The following is a 20,462-nucleotide window of genomic DNA, read 5'->3' as shown; positions in this document are numbered from 1 at the left end:
CAGATGCAGGTAGTCAATATATACAGTCTATATCCTTATCAAAATAGAAAAGCAAATGAACAAAACAACAACACGTAAATAACAAATCTTCAAATGAATAGAAGGAAAACCAAATAACCAAAACAATTAAAAATTAACCAAACTTTAAATAGAGGAATTGCACTAAGCATTTTTTGCTGCTCCTTTTGCACAATAGACTTATGACCTGTGGCTTGCCTTGGAGAATAGTAGACAAGCAGTTAGTGATGGTAATGATCTTTTCAAGAGGAGTGGAAGTAGGTCTGTTTTGTTGCAGTGGGGGTATTAAAGAAAAAGCCTACCAATACTGAGTATAAATGATATTACAGACTTTGTCACAAAGTCTTTCCAATATTGTGAACTGATCTCCATGAAACTCTTCTGGATGACTTATCAGGACAAGTACAAATTTAAACGTGCACAGTCTTTCTGGATGACCAGAGGCTCTTGATTGATGTACATCAGCACTTCTCTGGGTCCCTCCAAAAGTGTACACTTGCTGGAGAGTGGCAAGGTGAAAATACAGCGTATTCAATCCAAAGAAATCAAACTAAAGGAGGAAAATGCAGTCCACAATTGCTATGGACATTACAGATGAGATGCAATAGTGGTGTATTTGCTGTGCACACTTAGTTCTCCTCCTGTAGTTCTTCTCTCCAAGGGAGATCTTGTCCTGGTCTGTGTCTTGTTCGAGTTTCTGCTGGAGAATTTCAGACCTAGTAGAGCAAGGGAAAAAGGTTTAGTGAGTGGTTGTCAATTCAGCTCTCCCTCTTACATCAGCACTATTCAGTTGGACAATCCAGCATGACCTGTCAGCTGAGGTCAGTCCCTGCATCCCCAAGTGTCCTAGAGTACCTGGGCTTGGATTTATATCTCACCTTTCAAACTGCTAAAATTTGAACTGTGGACTATGCACTGTACTGGGATTAAGAGAAAAATGAGCATTTTTTCCCACTGGTCCAGGTATATGACATTGAATAATAACATTGTAGCTATGTCTGAATCTGAGTTCAAGAGAGGTATGAGCAACCTAGAATACCATGTGGATTCCTTCTGGAGAACATGCCCAGAATTGAGGTGAAATTTCTGATTATGTTAGCACTGAAGGAAACCGTCTAGTTTCCATTTGTAACCACTGTATCTGCAAATACACAGAGAAGCCATCTCACTTCAAATTCATGCTCACCGCACAGATCCTGTAATCACTGAGAATGTGCTCCATGCAAATCTTCCAAGCGTACACATGGACATTAAAGGTGATTGTGATGTAGAAACAGAACAGCACCCCTGTAAGTCTATGGCTAGTGTAAGGCAATTTGTGAGAGGACAGAAGAGAAAATGTCCTCAGATCTTTCCGGAGAGATCACAGGAAGAAAGGAGTAGAACATAGCAAGAAATCCAGAGGATCATATATATTGTTTCATGGGCAAAATTCACATGAACTGTACCAGAACTATACTCTGAGTAGCTCTTTAACTGCCTGAGGCTGAAATCCAGGTGGGGTGGTCATCCACCCAAAAAGGGTATTTATATAGGGAAGGATATTCAAATGGCTTCTTCCAGCCTGTGTTCCTACCTGAACATCAATGCTTAATGTAAAGATTCCCCAGGATTCGCTGGAGGCATAAAAACAAATGTTGAGTGGGATATGTACATAGTGGCCAGACCTATAGACAGCTCAGTCAGTGATGTGCTGTCCTCCCATAAACCGTCATAGACTCAGGGTTCTTTCTCCATTAACAATCTGGCTTAGCAAGTCCCAAAGGCTGTGTAGAGCTGTCTTGTTGCTCAGCAAAGGATCATATATTGATGGTGGACTAGACTCTTGTTCTTGTTCACTCTTTCAGACTTTCCCCAAAGTGTGCAACTTCTTCTAATCGGAGCTGTCTTTACCATAGCCTGAGTGACTTCATGCCCAAAGCTAGAATCATAGGAAATCTCCATAACCAGGATCCAAATCAACAAATTTTCTCCCCGTAATGTGATTGTTCCACAGATAATTTGAATACGTAAGTAAAAGCTTGCATGGATTATCTCACACTGAATCAGAATCTATGGAAGGGCTCCATCGTATGGTACACTTTTACTCCTTGGCTGATGGACGTCTGGATAGATTCTCCTTCAAGGTTACTCTGGGACCACTACAACATTGATGCTCCCTAGTTGCAATGGCAATACCTACTCCTTGTTGTGGAATCACTGGGTTAACTAAAACTTCTGTTCCACTTTCTGAACATGGCTTCTCATAGGGCTACCTGTTCTTACACTGTCAGACCCATTTGAAGCTCATCATTTCTCCTAACCCATTGAGGATGAAATTAACTGAGAGAAAATGATGTTGATCGACAGCACTTGCAGAATGCTACACAGATAACATAGAGGAGCGCTTTGGATTATCTGTGCACCTAAAGGGGTTCCTGGAACTGCCCTGTTCTTGCACCACAGCATAGCTATGGGACTTTTTCTGGATGACGATACAATTCCAAGCAACTCAAATTCTCAATGAATAAAATCCAAGCCAAACTCCCAGGGGAAGTTGTAGTGTGCCAAGGTAGCTCGAAAGAAATGGTAGCAAGCAATGTGGAAAGCAACCTTGGAGAAGACACAGTGAGTGACATAACCTTCCAGTGGGCTTTCACAATTCACAAAGAACAGAGAAGCAGAATAAACTCATGGATTTTTCTAGAGAAGCCTTGCCCTTACCTCCCAGTACTCCTTTCCTTTGATGTGCTCCAAAGGATTTCAATGCAGATCAGTAGTTTTGCCCCTAATCACTTGAAAATCTAACTTTACAGGTGTTTTTGTGTCCTCTTTTTGGGGGTTGCATTTCTAAAGGATTTTATTGTCCTGCTTCTACACCATAACAAAAAGGGACCTGCAAGCTCTAGGCCTGTACCATTTGTTACCCCTGTGAAACACGACTCACTTGAACATATTTCCACTCCTCCCCCAGACTTCACAAGATAATTCTGTTCTGAAATTTTTGGAAACAGAATAAATTAGTAATTTAAGCGTCCTTTTGCCGCACAGAGCTAGATGGAGATGCCAAATGACTGGGCAGCTCTATTTCATGTTTCATGGATGTAAAGTGAACGCTTAGAGTACTTTTCTCATGAAACTTGGAAATAGAGGGAAACACAAGTTCACTACTGCAAACACACACACACACACACACACACACACACACACACACACACACACATACCCACACACACACCAAACACACACACACAAACACACACACAGACACACAGACATACACAGATACTCACTCGCATGCACAAATGAAAACTTTGCTCTTATGCAGCACATTTCCTGTTGAATGAGGAATTAGTGGGAACAATGCTGTGTACAAGTCTCTTAGACTCAAGCAGGCTGTGCTGCCCTGGCCTGTACTCATTTCCACTTCAGGAAACCTTTCTATGCAGATACTTGCTGGTCTGACAAGTAAGTGACCTGTTCTGCACAGATAGCCTAAACAACACAACATCAAATCCCCAAGAGAGAGATTTCTAGGAAAAGACTCCATCGAGCTCTATGCTGACTCATCATAGGCCCCTCACTAAAACTACCCTGTTTCCTTCATAAAAGACTTTGGAAGCATCAGAGAAGACAGTAACTCACGGTCAGTTCCCAGGAACATTTCATCACATTAGAGTTCCTGTGATATTAAAACAACCTCAATGTCAGTCAGAAAAAGGCTAAATAAATAGCATACAGTGAATTTTCTGAAATGCAGCACTGTGTACAATATTGAGAGGGAATCTATCCTGAAAGAACGGAGTGCCCACGATATAGTCAGCAAAGCAATGTCAGCAGATGGTTGCACTCTAGGATTCCATGCAAGATCATGGTGAAGCCAATAAGACAATCCAGAATCTTCCCGGGGGATAACTCTGTTCAGGTAAAGTGAAGAAATCTAATCCTTATTTTTAAAATAGCTGAATGGTTTAAGAATGTGTTGAGACAAATAAGAGAGGGGGCTCCACTTGGAACTGGACGAATGATGCAAAGACTGCTGGCCAGCACAAAACAGGAAGCTTCATGTTTGTTGAGAGACCTAGGCTTAAAGGACTAAGTTAGATAATGACTGGACAAAACTGCATGTCATGAACTGGCCTCCCCGCATGCTCCCTAAGATGCAGGTCAGCACAGCAATGCACCTTTCTTGGTGAGAATTGGGGGTACATACGGATAACTTTGTTCTTGAAGTCTCAAGTCTCTCATGCCAACCCTCAGCCTTTGAGAAACCTTTTCCACATCCTTGCTCTTCTAACCAGCTTCAGGTTGTAAGGCCCAGTTATGAACTTCCAGGAGCACTCAAATAAGACAGGACTGACATGCTGATACACAGGCACTGTAGTTACCCAAGATCTATGAAGCATGAAGTCAACATCTTCATATACAGGGACATGAGGGGAGGAAGAACAAAAGCCACCACAAATGACAATGAGAACCATTTCGTTGGCATTTCCACCAGGCTCTCCTCCTTGAAAACTACTTACTTCCTGAGTCTCACACGATCCCTGTAAAGAAAATGGGCTCTGGGCTTTTGCTTCATCCCTCAAAGCCCTTTTCTAGTCTAAACAGGGGCTCCCACATAGCACCCTCCATACATAATGGCATGTAGTGCTGTGCTGTGTGATCAACCTATCTCCCTTAATAAACTGCAGATTCTCGAAGAGCAGGAGCATTTGCTTTCCAAACATGCAGTTTCTTGAAAAGGGGCTATCTCCACAGAAAGCCTTGTAAACCATCACATGAATGAACACTTGGATGAGACCTAGGTCAGGACATGGATCAGTATATAGACAGTTACATTGGTTTGTCTATATTTATGGTAAGACCTGAGGACAACCTGACCCTGAGCCCTAACCCTACCTGCTGTTGCGTGGCTTTGGGGTCACAGATGTTCATTCCGGCCTCTTCACAGAACCTCTTTGTCTCCATAGAGGATGCTGGCAGTTCAGTCTGCTCCACCAGCAGTTCTCTCTTCTCATTCAGCAAAATCTGTATATTGTTCTTCAATTGAGCTTGTTCACGTAGGAGCTGGGATTGCCTGATGCTGAACCCCAAACAAAAAATGGTAAATCCCAGGCAGCTTCTATTTGCCTGTCACTCCTCCAAGTCCAATAATCCCTTCAAGGGTCCTCATCCTTAGAAATCCCCAGAATAGAGCCACACTATACAGGTTAGCACCAATTAGAGGAGATCAAATCCAGAATCCACATTCCACATGAATCAAAGTACTTCTGAAAATCCTGACACTAAGACAGTTTATATAAATCAAGGAAGAAGAGATGGACCATAAGGGAGCTCGTATGACAATGGTATGGTGAAACAATATTCACGTTTGGGGAAAGCCCCTCTGAAGGGTAGTTGAAGACCCAATAGCTGTACAATCTTTCCATGTGTTTCTCATGGATCACAGATCTTTAAATCTCCTGTCAGAGTCCTAGAGATTCAGAGTTGATTGATATTCCCATCATGGTGCAAACCTTTTCTATCTAGAGGATCTTTAACGGGGAAAATAACAATTGGAGGGTCTTCTACACCCCTCACATGTAGGACAACTGAGTCCAAGAGCTACAAATCCAAGACTCCTGCCAGGAGGCAGGCTTCTTTTTAAGAGTCAGACACTACAGAACCAGAGCCCTGACTTTGGTTCAATGTCATACAGGACAGGAGCATTCCCTGTCTAGGGCTGGGTTCTCATCTCTGTCAACGACTCACCGGTAGGAACTGTTCACTTGTATGAGCTCCTTGTACCTCTCCATGGCATCACTTATTGAGTTGGTCATCATTTGCATAGCCATCATTCTCATCTCATGTTCGGATTGAAGGACTGGCAATTCGACGTGCAGCCTGGGTTAGGTCATGGCCAAAGGAACAAATAACCATCTGAACTCATGATTTCAGAATTAGGTGAAATGTAAATAAAAAATATATAATAAAAAAGTTCAAATTCAAGGAATGGTGGAAGGGAAGAAAGTGGCAAACTCAAAAACCAGACCAAAGCCCAACAGTGAGACTCAATCCACAGAAAATATTTCTATGTAAATAAGCAAACATTTGTTTTGAAATAAGGACTCCTTGGAATCCTGAGAGATATGGTTCTGCAAAGACTCACTATATAGGAGGGGACAGAGCCTGAGAGCTGCCTGTTTGGGAATAACAACGGTCAAGACCACAGTGACCATTTCTAGGTCACAATAAATCATCCCTGGATAGTTAAAAAAATAAAAAACTAAAGATCAAAGCAGGTGAAACAAATTAGGTAAAATCAGACTGTTCTCTCTATTACTTAAACTCAGTATGTACCACATACTTGCTCCTTCAAAGTATTTGTACTGCTTAAGTTTATTATCCTGGGCACAGGACAACAGAGCCACGGTACCAGTTGGAGGGACCTGACCTTCAAGAGCTGGCCAGCTGAGCATGATGGAATTCACTAGTTTAGGAAGAAGATTCCTCCAGTCTGAACACAGCTTTGGGCCCAAGAGAAAGCTGTGATGACATTTCTCTTGTTTTGAAAGCAGGTATACTCAATCCTTGGTTTCTATCGTTACATGAATTCCCAGAGTGCATAACTAAGTTTGACAGGGAAGAGGATTTATAGCACCTCCTCCCCTCGGGAGAGTCTTGGGTGCCACCAAGGTATACAGAAGGAGCAAAGTGCTCTTTTGATCAGTGTGGGCCTCCACATACTCATCACTATCATGACCTGCAAGTGTTGATCAAACAAATCCTCAGACCCCATCAAAGGTCCCAGACCTCCTGATCCTGAGTAAAACACCACATATACGTCCACATACATACATAGCAACCCATATCCAAACACATTTAGAATGCCAACTACATTCATGGAGGTGCCATAAAATCAGTGTATAATGAATAAATTCAGAGGAAAGAGTGATGACGTGCAGGCATTTCATTCACACACACAGTTGCAGCAAGTGTGACCAGGTCCTTCCAGCTGTTGACAGGACCAAGACTAATCCAGGAGGCTCAGGGTCAAGTACAAAAGAGGTTGACCCTAAACACACAGCACCTAGCTTATCTCACAAGCAAATGCCTGCCAAATCTCCTTAAAATCCAGGATGAGAGGTGAAACTTTCTCGTGCTATGAGTAAATCTTGAGGTAGTAGAGAGAGAGCGCAAGACAGTGAACAGGTTACTGGGCATAATGACTACCTGTGGTCCCACTCATCATAGATATAAAGATCCAGGATTTGATAAAGTTCATCCCTCTCGAATTGACACTTCTGGATTTCAAATTTGAGTTCCTCCAGTTCCTTTAGACACTCCTCTTGCTGACTGATGACATTTTGGGATGATGCCTTCCTACCAAAACCTGTAGATAGATAAACACAAGTGAATTTGCATATTTGAACCAATGAGCAGAATAGATCATTCTGAATCCGAAAAGGAGGTGGAGGAAGGGGAAATGGTAGAGACTGGGTGAATCCCTGAAAGAGCAGAAAAGCTTTCTTAAAGGTTGATTCTTAAGCTATGTCCCTCTTCCCAACCTCTAATGCCATACACGTGCCACACTCACTATTACACAACCACCGGCACTGAAACTTATAATCTGACTGAGACATAAACATCTGTGACATTGTTATCTCATATCAGATGTGTAGCAGATAATCCTGGATTTCATAATGACTTCATAATGCTTAGCACCATCAAGCTCTAACCAAGTGTGGTCCAGCCCAAAGTGTCTGAGAACTCAATTCATGACTAGGGGTGCATCCTTCTTTGTTCTCGCCATCAGAGACTTATGTAACCTACAGTAATCTAGAGGATGAAGTGCTTCAACTCCCAACTATGGATGGTCACATTGTTAATCTCACAGTGCCTCCTCCTGCCAATCATTGACACTCACAGTTAAAAAGCTTCAAGAAAAGACACTGAAGTCTTACAACTTTATGGCTTTCTCTCAAATTAAAGATCAGGACCTCCTGAATCTTGGTTTGCCTTTGAGAAATCCCAAGGCTCCTGCTTGTAAGGCCTAGTCTTAGAAGGCACATCTCAAACCTACCTCCTTGAGGATGTTCCCCAACTCTGCCCACGACTCACCAAGCCTTTCCCAGAATGATTTCCTCCTTCCTGTTTCACTAGAGAGGGGGTCAGCTTCCCTCTGACCTGGTGCGGTCTCTCCTTGATCAACACTTTCCTTCCGAAATAGCCTGAGCAGCTGGCGAAACATGCCTGCTTGTGAACCCAAAGGGAACTGAAGTAATATCCCAAAGGCAGTTGGTGTCACCACAACACTGGTGACATCACAGAAGATTCTAGGGATCTCTTAGATACAATAGATTGTCCAGTGAACGGCTTACTGGTGATGTGACTGGAAAGTTCTATGGTCTACCTACTAACCAGCTCTCCCCAAACTGATGAATTTCTGTGGGGACCCTTTCCTCCAGTCTCTCATGTGTCACTGGGAATACCATTTGGCAACCTCTATTTCAATGCTACATATGTCTCTCTGCTTCATTAGAAGTCAACAATGCTTTTGCTGGGGAGGGTTGCTTACAACCCTGAATTGGAGAACAGATTTTTCTTAGCACCCAAATCTCTAGGGACCAAGGAGGAGGGAGATTTTTCTTAAAAGTAAATCTACTACTCGAGACCATGCATGTGACATGTATTTCGATTCCTAAGCTTTTCCCTTTTTCTGGAGGGCAACATATTTCTTCTATACCTCTGAGTGTTTAAAACCTGGAAATATTTGCTTACTGTGCAGTCCTAGAAAGCCGACATTGTTTCCATTTACATATCCATGTATTTCACAAAATCAATGGTCTATAATCCTATTTTTTTCAATAAAAACTCCTTTTACTTGGGAACATAGGGATCAACTACAGGGCATATAGAAAATAATAAATTTCTGTCCGTTTTATATATTATGTAGGACCTCCGCCCTTTCTCAAATATAACAAGATAATTAAATTGGACATCAGTGAGCAAATGTCAACCAGGACCTTGTGTTACTACATTGTAACTATATAGCCATCACTTCTCCAATATCATTCTTCGTGAATAGACAAGTCTAGGCATGAGAATATTGGGGACTACACCATGATCTTTTACTTGTATCAAACATAAGAATCAGGAGGATGGGACGGGAGTGGAATGGCCTGAGTTCAGGTTGAACCTCAATTTTAATGGGTCCATACGTTCAGGGGGAGTCTATTTGGCATTGTGATATATGGATTCTGTCTTCTTATCATAGGTGTTATAATAATTCAACATGAATGTGTACTATAATGCCACCCCATCTCAGAGATGTAAGAGTGAAAATCATGTCTGACCTTTCTGGGAAGAACTCTGCCTTTTACTACCATCTGGAGTTATACAACATCACTATACAAAGCTCAGAAGAGAGGGGTGCAGATGTGCGGGCCTTAGAAGTTGAAGATCTCTTCTTCTGATTAGGGCACTTGTTTTTCCTATGTAATTTTTCCCTTGCTCTTTTACTAATAGTGGCTGACTTCTTTCCTGGCCTGAGGTAAACTGGAGTCCAATCTTTTGGATTACCGAACCTTCTAATTTTTGAGATGACAGTCCCACCAAGGGTCCTACTGCATACAGAAGGTATGAATAAGTCTCAGGGGCTGGAGTAAGTTAAAAAGGTCTGTGACAACAAAGAACTGATTAAGAAAACAAGAGCCCAGCTGCTCATCAAGATCACAGTTGTATGATAGTAAGAAAATGTGAATAGGGCATCTGGTGAAAAGATAAATTAATTAGGAGGTCATAGGCCTAGAAGGGTTATCGTTTGCTCTGAGTGGAGCTGCAATTCTTTCTGCCATTCCTCGCCCTCTGCCACAGGACCAGAGACTTCCCCATACAACTGGCTGGCCTTGCCAAAGACCTGGCAGGGCTTCTCCCTGTAGAAGAGGAAATGCAGAGTCCTTGAGGACTCACCAAGAGGTCTCCTCCACACAGGTTCCTTGTTGTCAAAGGGAAATGTTCCTGCAGAATCCTGCCATGGCAGCAGGAATTTCAACCTGGCTGCTCTTGGTCCAGCTCACTGGGTGCAGGCCTGAGGCCCAGGGGTATCTGGGGAAAGAAGCAGCACGCACTACCTCACAGCTCTCTCTTTGTTGGATGCAACTGCTAGGACTGTGATGGGATTTTTGTTTCTTGTGTGTTTATTAGAAATACCTACAAAGCTGATTAAAGTTGCAACATGCCTTCATACCCAGCATGCAGAATGTTTTTACATCATTTTTGTTCCTGTTTTATGTTTGGATTTTGCTTTTTAATCCCCTCAGGAAATTTCCCTGTGCTTAGAATGTTAAGCACATGCTCAGGAGGGATCGATTATTCAAGTTCGGCAAAGCTTTTGTTCTCACCATCACTCCACAGATGATGCCATTATGTACTTTGAAATAAGAAAACAGTTATAGAGAAGTAAATTAACCTGTAAGCTATCACAGAAGAAACACATCATGATTGTGGAATGGCACCCCAGTATTTTGTATTTCCTAAGTTATTTTTATTTTAAACTTTTTTATTGGATTTTTTTGGGTACATTTCATCTTTTTTAAATCCTTAAAGGTATCTTTTATTCCTATCGTCCCATTTACAAGGTGGAATTTCACCTGTAATTGTTAGTCTAGATAGTTTAGTCAATGGCTTAGATATCATCTTGGCCTAGTTTCCTTGGCATAAGCTGAGTTAGAAGCAGACTCAAAGGTTCAGGACCAACAAATAATGAATTCCACTACATCTGGATCCCTAGACTCACAGCCAGGAAGGGACTGGATTTCCATTCACTATTTTAAAAAAAGATGCAGTTCATTAACATGTAAAAAATTTCTCAAGTATATTAAAGTGTTTACATGGTCATACAGTTTTTCAAATACCTGGCATTCATCTTTTTCCAAAACCTAAAATATCTTTCTTATTCACATTTTTTTGATTATTTTTTGGTACTAGTATCATTTTTTTAAATTTCAGTTTTTTTAATAGATATATATGTTTTATTCAAACGTTATTCCCTTTCCCAGCTTTTGGTCCATAAGCCCCCCTGCCGTGCCCTCTCCCATATGTATGGTCCCCCAATCCATGCCCCTTAGTAACCCCTTCCCGGACATTTCCCTGCACTCAGGGTCCAACCTTGTTAAGAACAAGGGCTTCCCCTTCCACAGGTGCCCCAACAAGGATATTTTCTCCTACATATGCAGTTGGACCCCTGGGTCAGTCCATGTATATTCTTTTGCTAATGGTTTATTTGGTTGACATTGCTGTTCTTATGGTGTTGCAAGCCCTTCAGCTCTTTGAATCCTTCCTCTCATTCCCATAAAGGGCGTCTTGTTCTCAGTTCAGTAGTTTACTGCCAGCAATGACCTCTTTATTTGACATGCTCTGGATGTGTCTCTCAGGGGAGATGCATATTCTGTCCCTTTCAGTCAGCACTTTTTAGCTTCATCAATCTTACCTAGTTTTGGTGGCTGTATATATATGGGCCACATGTGGGGCAGACTCTGAATGGCTGTTCCTTCGGTCTCTGCTTTAGATTTGGCCTCCATATCCCCTCCTATGGATATTTTTGTTCCCCATTTTAAGAAGGAGTGGGAACATCTGCACTTTGGTCATCCTTCTTCTTGAGTTTCCTGAGATCTGTAGATTGCATCTTGGGTAATTTGAGGTTTTGGTCAATATCCACTTATCAATGAGTGCATACTGTCAATGAGGGGTGCTGAGTACCTGGAAGAGAATGGGGGACAAGAGACGCGAAGAAGGACGCCAAGACAAGAGTCATGTCAAGGTGATAATTTTATTTTTCCCCAAGGCTGAATTTGTACCATAAAAAGGGTAACAGAGAGAGGAGAGAAGTAAGAAAATTTACCCACGCCAAGGACACAATATTCGTGTGGTCAGGGAATCGGCTGATGTTGACAGGTTGTCAGAAAACTCACAGGTTTGTAATATCTATTAGTCAGCAGGATGTTGGTTTTTCAGAAAGGTTACAGGTCATCACATTGGGTATCTTAACGTCACACGTTATCATATGGTTATTCATCTTGACCACCACATTTGTATTAGTCTTCTGCAGCTGGCTGGGGATTTTCCATGAACCCAGTCATACTTAATGCTAACCATAATAATAACATCAATAATGGAGGGCTTCAAGGCCATCGCTCCCAAGAGCATATCAAGTGTGCTTTTCTGTGATTGGATTACCTCACTGTGGATGATATTTTCTAGTTCTTTCCATTTGCCTATGAATTGAACGTAGTCATTGTTTTTGATAGCTGAGTGGTACTCCATTGTGTAGATGTACCACATTTTTCGAATAAATTCCTCTGTTGAAGGGCATCTGGGTTCATTCCAGCTTCTGGCTATTATGAATAAGGCTGCTATGAACATAGTGGATCATATGTGTTGTTGTATGTTGGAGCATCTTTTGACTATATGCCCAGGACAGGTATAGCTGTGTGCTCAGGTAGTGCAATGTCCAATTTTCCAGGAACGTTCAGACTGATTTCCAGAGTTCTTGTACCAGTTTGCAATCCCAGCGACAATGGACGAGTGTTCCTCTTTCTCCACAGCCTCGCCAGCGTCTGTTGTCACCTGATTTTTTGATCTTAGACATCCTGACTGGTGTGAGGTGGATTCTTAGGGTTGTTTTGATTTGCATTTCCCTGATGACTAAGGATATTGAGCATTTCTTTAGGTGCTTTTCAGCTATTCTATATTCATTCCTCAGCTGAGAATGTTTTCTTTAGCTCCGAACCCCATTTATTAACAGGGGTGTTTGGCTCTCTGTACTCTAACTTCTTCTGTTTTGTGTATACTTTGGATATTAGCCCTCCATCCGATGCAGGATTGGTAAAGATTTTTTCCCAATCTCTGGGTTGCCTTTTTGTCCTAATGACACTGTCCTTTGCCTTACAGAAGCTTTTCAGTTTTATGAGGTCCCATTTGTCGATTCTTGATCCTAAAGCATAAGCCATTGGTATTTTGTTCAGGAAATTTTCCTTAGTGCTCATGTCTTCCAGACTCTTCCCTACTTCTTATCCATTACTTTTAGTGTATCTGGTTTGATGTGGAGGTCCTTGATCCACTTGGACTTAAGCTTTGTACATGGTAATAATAATGGGTCAACTTGCATTCTTCTACATGTTGACCTCCAGTTGAATCAGCACCATTTGTTAAAAATACTATCTTTCTTCCATTGGATGTTTTACCTCCTTTGTCAAAGATCAAATGACCATAGGTGTGTGGGTTCTTTTCTGTGTCTTCAATTATGTTCCACTGAGCTGCCTGTCTGTATGCCAATACCATACAAACTATTGCTCTGTAATACTGCTTGAGGTCAGAGATGGTGATTCCCCCAGAAGTTCTTTTATTGTTGAGTATAGTTTTGCTATCCTGGGTTTTATGTTAACCAAATGACGGCAAATTGCACTTTCTACCTTTATAAAGAATTATGTAGGAATATTATTGGTGATAGCATTGAATCTGTAGATTGCCTTTGACAAAATGGTCATTTTTTACCATATTCATCCTGCCAATCTATGAGCATGGGAGATCTTTCAATCTTCTGAGACCTTCTTCAATTTCTTCAGAGATTTGAAGTTCTTGTCATACAGATTTTTTACTTGCTTGGTTCAAGTAACAGCAAGTTATTTTATATTATTTGGGACTGTTGTGAAGGGTGTCATTTCCCTAATTTCTTTCTCAGCCTGTTTACCCTTTGAGTAGAGGAAGACTACTGAATTGTTTGGGTTAATTTTATACTCAGACAGTTTGCTGAAGTTGTTGATCAGGTTAAGTAGTTCTCTGGTGGAATTTTGGTGTTGCTTAAGTAGACTATCATATCATCTTCAAATATTAGTGTTTTGACTTCATCCCTTCTAACTTTTTTCCCTTTGACCTACTTTCATTGTTTGATTGCTATGGCTAGGACGTTAAGTACCATATTGTACTTAAGTAGGGAAAGAGTGGGCAGCCTTGTCTAGTCCCTGATTTTAGTGGGATTCCTTCAATATTCTAAGTTTAGTTTGATGTTAGGTACAGGTTTGATGTATTTTGCATTTTCCTATATTTAGATTCAGGCCTTCAATTCCTGATCTTTCCAGGACTTTATTAATGAAAGGGTAATGAATTTTGTCAAATGATTTCTCAGCATCTAATGAAATGATCATGTGGTTTTGACTTTGTTTATATGATGAATTTCGTTGATGGACTTCCGTATATTAAACCATCCCTGCATCCTTGCCATGAGGCCTACTTGACCATGATGGATGATTGTTTGGATGTGTTCTTGGATTCAGTTTGCAAGAATTTTATTGAGCATTTTTGCATCAATATTCGTAAATCAAATAGGTCTGAATTTCTCTATCTTTGTTGTATCCTTGTGTGGTTTAGGTATAAGAGTAATTGTGGCTTCATAGAGGGAGTTTGGCAGTGCTCTGTCTGTTTCTATTTTGCGGAATAGTTTGGACAGTATTGGTATGAAGTCTTCTATGAAGGTCTGATAGAATTCTGCACTAAATCCATCTGGTCCTGGGCACTTTTTGGATGGGAGATGTTTAATAGCAGTTTCTATGTCTTTATGAGTTATGGGGTTGTTTCGATGGTTTATTTGTTCCTGATTTAACTGTGGTACCTGGTATCTGTATAAAAAATTGTCCATTTCCTCCACATTTTCCAGTTTTGTTGAATATATGTTTTTGTAGTAGGATCTGATGATCTTTTTAATTTCTTCAGATTTTGTTGTTATGTCTCCCTTTTATTTCTGATTTTATTAATTTGGATACACTCTCTGTGACCTCTGGTTAATATGGCTAAGCGTTTATGTATCTTGTTGATTTTCTCAAAGAACCAGCTCCTGGGTTTGCTAATTCTTTTGATACTCGGTTTTGTTTCTTCTTATTTGATTTCAGCCCTGTGTTTCATTATTTCCTGCCTTCTACTCCTCTAGGGTTTATTTAATTTTTTCTAGAGCTTTTAGGTGTGCTGTCAAGCTGCTGACATATGATCTCTCCTGTTTCTTTTTGCAGGCATACAGAGCTATGAGTTTTCCTCTTAGCGCTGCTTTTATTGTGTCCCATAAGTTTGGGTATGTTGTATCTTCATTTTCATTAAATTCTAAGAAGTCTTTAATTTCTTTCTTATGTCTCCAATGACCAAGTTGTCATTGACTTCAACTTCCATGTATATGTGGGCTTTCTGTCTTATTTGTTGTTATTGATCAGCAGCCTTAGTCCGTGGTTTTTTGATAGGATGCATGGGATTATTTCTATCTTCCTGTATCTGTTGAGGCCGGTTTTGTGACCGATTATATGGTCAATTTTGGAGAAGGTACAATGGGATGCTGAGAAGAAGGTATATACTTTGGTTTTAGGGTGGAGTGTTTTATAAATATATGTTAAATCCATTTGTTTCATAACCTGTTAGTCTTTCTGTGTCTCTGTTTAATTTCTGTTTCCCTGATCTGTCCATTGATGAAAGTGGCGTGTTTAAGTCTCCTACTATTATTGTTTGTGGTGTAATGCATGATTTTTTTGAGCTTTAGAAAGGTTTCTTATTGTTTAGGGACACAACTGCTATATACTTGACAAATATAGCAATCAGCCAGAATAGAAAGCATGTGACTGTTGGCCACATGAGAATGAGTTTCTTTCAAAGATCATCATGATTTTTGGTAAGATCTTCCCTGTAATTGGTGGCATGGCTTCTCACAAACATGGTCCAGTTGTCTAGAATCTCCTCCTTGGTCAGCATCTCATCCTTGTTTTTATCTGACTCATACACCAGATGCTGGGCCTCAGCCTGTGCATGGTCATAGTCCTGAGGGAGGATCCAATGGTGAATCTCATCCTAATCCAGTTTCCCATCCTTGTTCAGATCTGGGAAATCATTGAACTGCTCCCCAGACAAAACCCAGTCGGTCTCAGGGCAATTGTCCTCGTGAGAAAAAGATGTCCACAATGTACTCATACTCGTCCACAAAACCATCCCCGTTCTTGTCGATATTCTCCAGCGTTTCCAGAACTACAATCTCCTTCATATGTTCTAAATCCTCTTAGTGCAGAAAAGCAATGAACCCGTCCTGAGTAGCTGTCAGGTCACCGTCAAGGCCTTAAACCTCCTCTCATCTCGTGGAGGCAACTTTTTAAAGTTGTGATGATCAGAGCTATCTTGGAATTCAGCAAGGTTTCCCAGGTAGTAGCCATAGGTAGCCTGCTTGTATTCTTCCCAGGAGATTTTTCATCTATGTCCCTATCATAATCCTTCCAGAGTTTAGCCACATTTTGGTTGATGTATCTTTTCTGTACCTGTTTGATCCATACTTTCAGGTCCTCAGTAGTAACAAGGCTGCCTTCATCACTGTCAATTGGATCAACAATTTTCCCCAGCCTCTCCTCTCGTCCAGGATTAGCTATCAAAGGTCTTGGAGTCCTCCTTGCCCAGGAAGACCTCATGATCGTACAGGAAGCTGTGCTTATTCTCTGGTTGCCACTCGCCCTGCTCTGAATCGGGACAAACCATGTGCTCCTTGCTCATCATGCTCTTGATATGAACGCCAGGACCAGTGCCAGCAGCAGCCCATGGAGAGTCCCAGGCTGACACCATGCACCACAGTCGCGATCAAAGGGAGGCAGCAGGGAAGTAGGGGCTCAGAGCACCTTATCCGCTGTCCCTTCCCCAGAGAGGGCTTTTGTTACATTTCGAATGTTATCCATTTTCCTGGTTTCCACAAAACCCCTTATAAAACCCCTCCCCCTTCTACTGTGAGGGTGTTACCACACCCACCCAAACACCCAGGCCTATCTGCCTCCCTGTTCTGGTTTCCTCTACACTGGGGCATCAAGCCTTGACAAGACCAAGGGCTTCTCCTCCCATTTGTGCCCAAGAAGGCCATCCTCTTCTACATATGCAGCTGTAGCCATGGGTCTGTCCATGTGTACTCTTTGGATGGTGGTTTCAGTCCTGGGAACTCTGGGTGTTTCTTAGTGTTGTTCTTATGGCACTGTAAACCCCTTCAGCTCCCTCAATCCTTTCTCTTACTCCTCCATTGGGGACCCTGCTCTCAGCTGAATGGTTGGCTGCAAGTATCTGCCTCTGTATTTGTCATCCTCTTTACCCCACTCTTTTGAGCAGATCACCACAGAGCAACGAAGATGTATTGTCTTGGCCTGATGATGTACAGACAAATAGATGATTTCTTAATTCTTATGATGGTTCCATAAGAATTCCTAAAATTAGATTAGTAATTTTAAGCTCCTTTATAATGGGACAGCTATTATGTTTTCTCTGGTAATCAAAATTGCATTGAGAACTCTTCCTTCTTAAACTTTCACAAGTGAATTGCTTCTGCAATACGAAGCAGGCATCTACAAATTAGAACCCATTCTAAGAAGGTATAAACCAATTAACAAAAGTTCATTAAAAGAGAACTAATGATTTACTATAGGTGCAAGGACTGAACGTAAATAATTGACTGGATTTGCCTATAGGCAATTTCACTTATTCTTTTCTCATAAAAATTACAGCTTTTAACTCTCCATGAACATGCAGAGCCAGTGACAGATGGTGACAGTTTATCCTGATGATTACTCTTCATGGATATACATGTAAACATTCTCTGTTGTAAACTGATTATCCAACTTATGATTCGAATTCCTGTGCAAACTTGTGGTGAACTTTTCACCATGTGATGCTGTGTTCAGAAAGATATACAAATGCTGAGGACAAAGAGAGAGAAAGCTTTTTAGACAGAACTGAACTGAATAGAACAGAACTCAAGAAGAACTTAGAAGTAAAGGCATAGCGTTGAGAGTAAGGCATTGAGAGTAAGGAAATTATTGTGTCATAAGAGCAAGAGGAAAGGAGATCAGAAGAAGAGAGCAAGGAGAACCTTTTAAGCCAAACTTTATGGCGGCAAACCTTTGTAGAAATTCTAGGAAAACGGAAGAACTTATAAATAAAGGTTAAAATCACTACTCTTCAGTCTTCAGCCTGGCTCACTGGCTAGCCTGTGCTCTTCAGTCAGGCTCACTGGCTAGCCTCTGCTCTTCAGTCAGGCTCACTGTCTAGCCTCTGCTCTTCAGCCTGGCTCACTGGCTAGCCTCTGCTCTTCAGTCAGGGTCACGGGCTAGCCTCTGCTCTTCAGCCTGGCTCACTGGCTAACCTGTGCTCTTCAGTCAGGCTCACTGGCTAGCCTCTGTTCTTCAGTCAGCCTCACTGGCTAGCCTCTGCTCTTCAGTCAGGCTCACTGGCTAGCCTGTGCTCTTCAGTCAGGCTCACTGTCTACCCTGTGCTCTTCAGTCAGGTTCCCTGGCTAGCCTCTGCTCTTCAGTCAGGCTCACTGGCTAGCCTCTGCTCTTCAGTTAGGCTCACTGACTAGCCTCTGCTCTTCAGTCAGGCTCACTGGCTAGCCTCTGCTCTTCAGCCTGGCTCACTGGCTAGCCTCTGCTCTTCAGTCAGACTCACAGGCTAGCCTGTGCTCTTCAGCCTGGCTCACTGCCTAGACTCTGCTTTTCAGCTGGGCTCACTGGCTAGCCTCTGCTCTTCAGTCAGGCTCACTGGCTAGCCTCTGCTCTTCAGCTAGGCTCACTGGCTAGCCTCTGCTCTTCAGCTTGGCTCACTGGCTAGCCTCTGTTCTTCAGTCAGGTTCACTGTCTAGCCTCTGCTATTCAGTTAGGCTCACTGGCTAGACTCTGCTTCTCAGCTGGGCTCACTGGCCTATGGGGCCCTAGCACATCGCTTAACCATCTGCTCATGACTGCCTGACCACACTGACCATCTGACCGGTCGCCCTGACTTCTTAAAGTCATTCTCTAGAAAGAGCACAAGAAACCAAAGAGAAACACCACAGCAAACTTTTCCCATGGGCTCCTCTTTAACCTTAAGTGCTTTCATTATTTCTTTAAAAGAGTGAAATATAATTTCAGCTATTCATATGGCCAAGAGAGCTGTGCAGTAGTCATTGCTTTAGGGAATTTGGTGGTAAATCAAAAGATTCCTTTATTCTATCACGATGTTATCTGTATGCTGTAAGATGTATGTTTGAAAACACAACACCAAATTCCTAAAATCTAGATGTTTTAAGACATCAGCTCATGGAGAAACATAACTGCTTCCTATCTAGACTGGGCTTTTTTGCTATACTGCAGGTACAATCAATTTTCCACACTACTTCCATGATTTTCAAGAATGATTAAGAGAAAAATAAGTTGAACATAATGGCCAGAAAGGGGGTTCTGTCAAGTTGTCTTATGTGGGACAAGATACCAAAGTATGATGGTAAACCTAAAACCACCTGTTCCCAAAACTAACAGAACTTACAGAAAATACATACTTTCTTATCATTCCTCCTCCCCAATGATCAGTGATTTAATGAGCACCTACTACGATCCTAGCCCTGTGCATTTAAGTGTGTAATGGTGATTAAAAAACTTAATAAAAAGCCTCATTAAGGAATAAAGAAAAATGAAACATAACTTTGAAACTCAGAATTCAATATAAGCAAGACCACCACCATTTCTTCAACTGGTGATTTCTGAAAACTTCATAATTTTTTCCATGGGCTTCTATAGTAATGATACTGAGTCTTGATTTGGTAAATCACAAAAAGCAAGTCACTCTTCTTTCTTGGCTCCCACAACTGTCAAAGGGAACAACACTGTCGCTGTCCATTGTGCTTCCCTATCAATCCTGCTGGATGGTAATGAATTCCAGTCTTTTCAATGTGAAAACAGGCCACCACTTGAGGGCAAAGGTTATTAAAATTACCCAAACCGGTATATTCTCTAAAATTTTCACATAGCATTTTACTGATATCACAATGTAAATTCACCACAAATATTTAACCAATGAAAATATTGAATAGCTCTGCAAATAGGAGCGATAATCATATATACTTGAAAACAACTATTATGGAAACAAAGGACGTACTAGGAGAAAAGATACATCACTAAAAGCTACACAAGCAGCAAAAAAGACACTACATTTCTTGGTTTAAAAGTTAGATGATACACTTGATCTTTAAAGACAGGCAATGTACTTGATCTTTAATCCCTTCAACTGTGCCCTGTCCACATAGAAACTGCAGTAGATGACAATCTTTTGTAAGATTTATTTATTTATATGTCAGACAATGCAGCTGTCTTCAGACACACCAGAAGAGGGCATGAGTACTCATTACAGATGGTTGTGAGCCACCATGTGGTTGCTGGCATTTGAACTTAGGACCTCTGGAAGAACACTTGGTGTTCTTACCCACTGAGCCATCTCTCCAGCCCTCACAATGGCCTCTTACACAGCATCACAGTGGTCTATTTCACTAGATATCTCCAGGGTGATAACAGAGAAACTTTCACAGTTCCTGAGCACTTCTGAGTTCAAACACCACCAGTGCCCACTCTGTGCTGTTGGCACATTCTGACCTTCTCCTAAGGGTTGTCAGCCACAAAAGG

General features: G+C 41.6%; 1 protein-coding gene and 1 pseudogene across 1 annotated transcript in view; both read right to left on the bottom strand.

Moving 5' to 3' along the window:
* Positions 1–20,462, bottom strand: part of LOC148003534 (disks large homolog 5-like) — a 446,357-nt gene that overhangs the window by 146,763 nt on the left and 279,132 nt on the right. The gene's annotated exons all lie outside the window — the stretch shown is intronic.
* LOC148003543 (reticulocalbin-1 pseudogene) lies at positions 15,664–16,617 on the bottom strand (annotated as a pseudogene).

The sequence above is a fragment of the Rattus norvegicus genome, chromosome 9 (assembly GCF_021556685.1).
Source record: "Rattus norvegicus strain SHRSP/BbbUtx chromosome 9, alternate assembly SHRSP_T2T, whole genome shotgun sequence".
Classification (NCBI taxonomy): Eukaryota; Metazoa; Chordata; class Mammalia; order Rodentia; family Muridae; genus Rattus; species Rattus norvegicus.
This window is presented reverse-complemented; position numbering and strand designations above follow the sequence as displayed.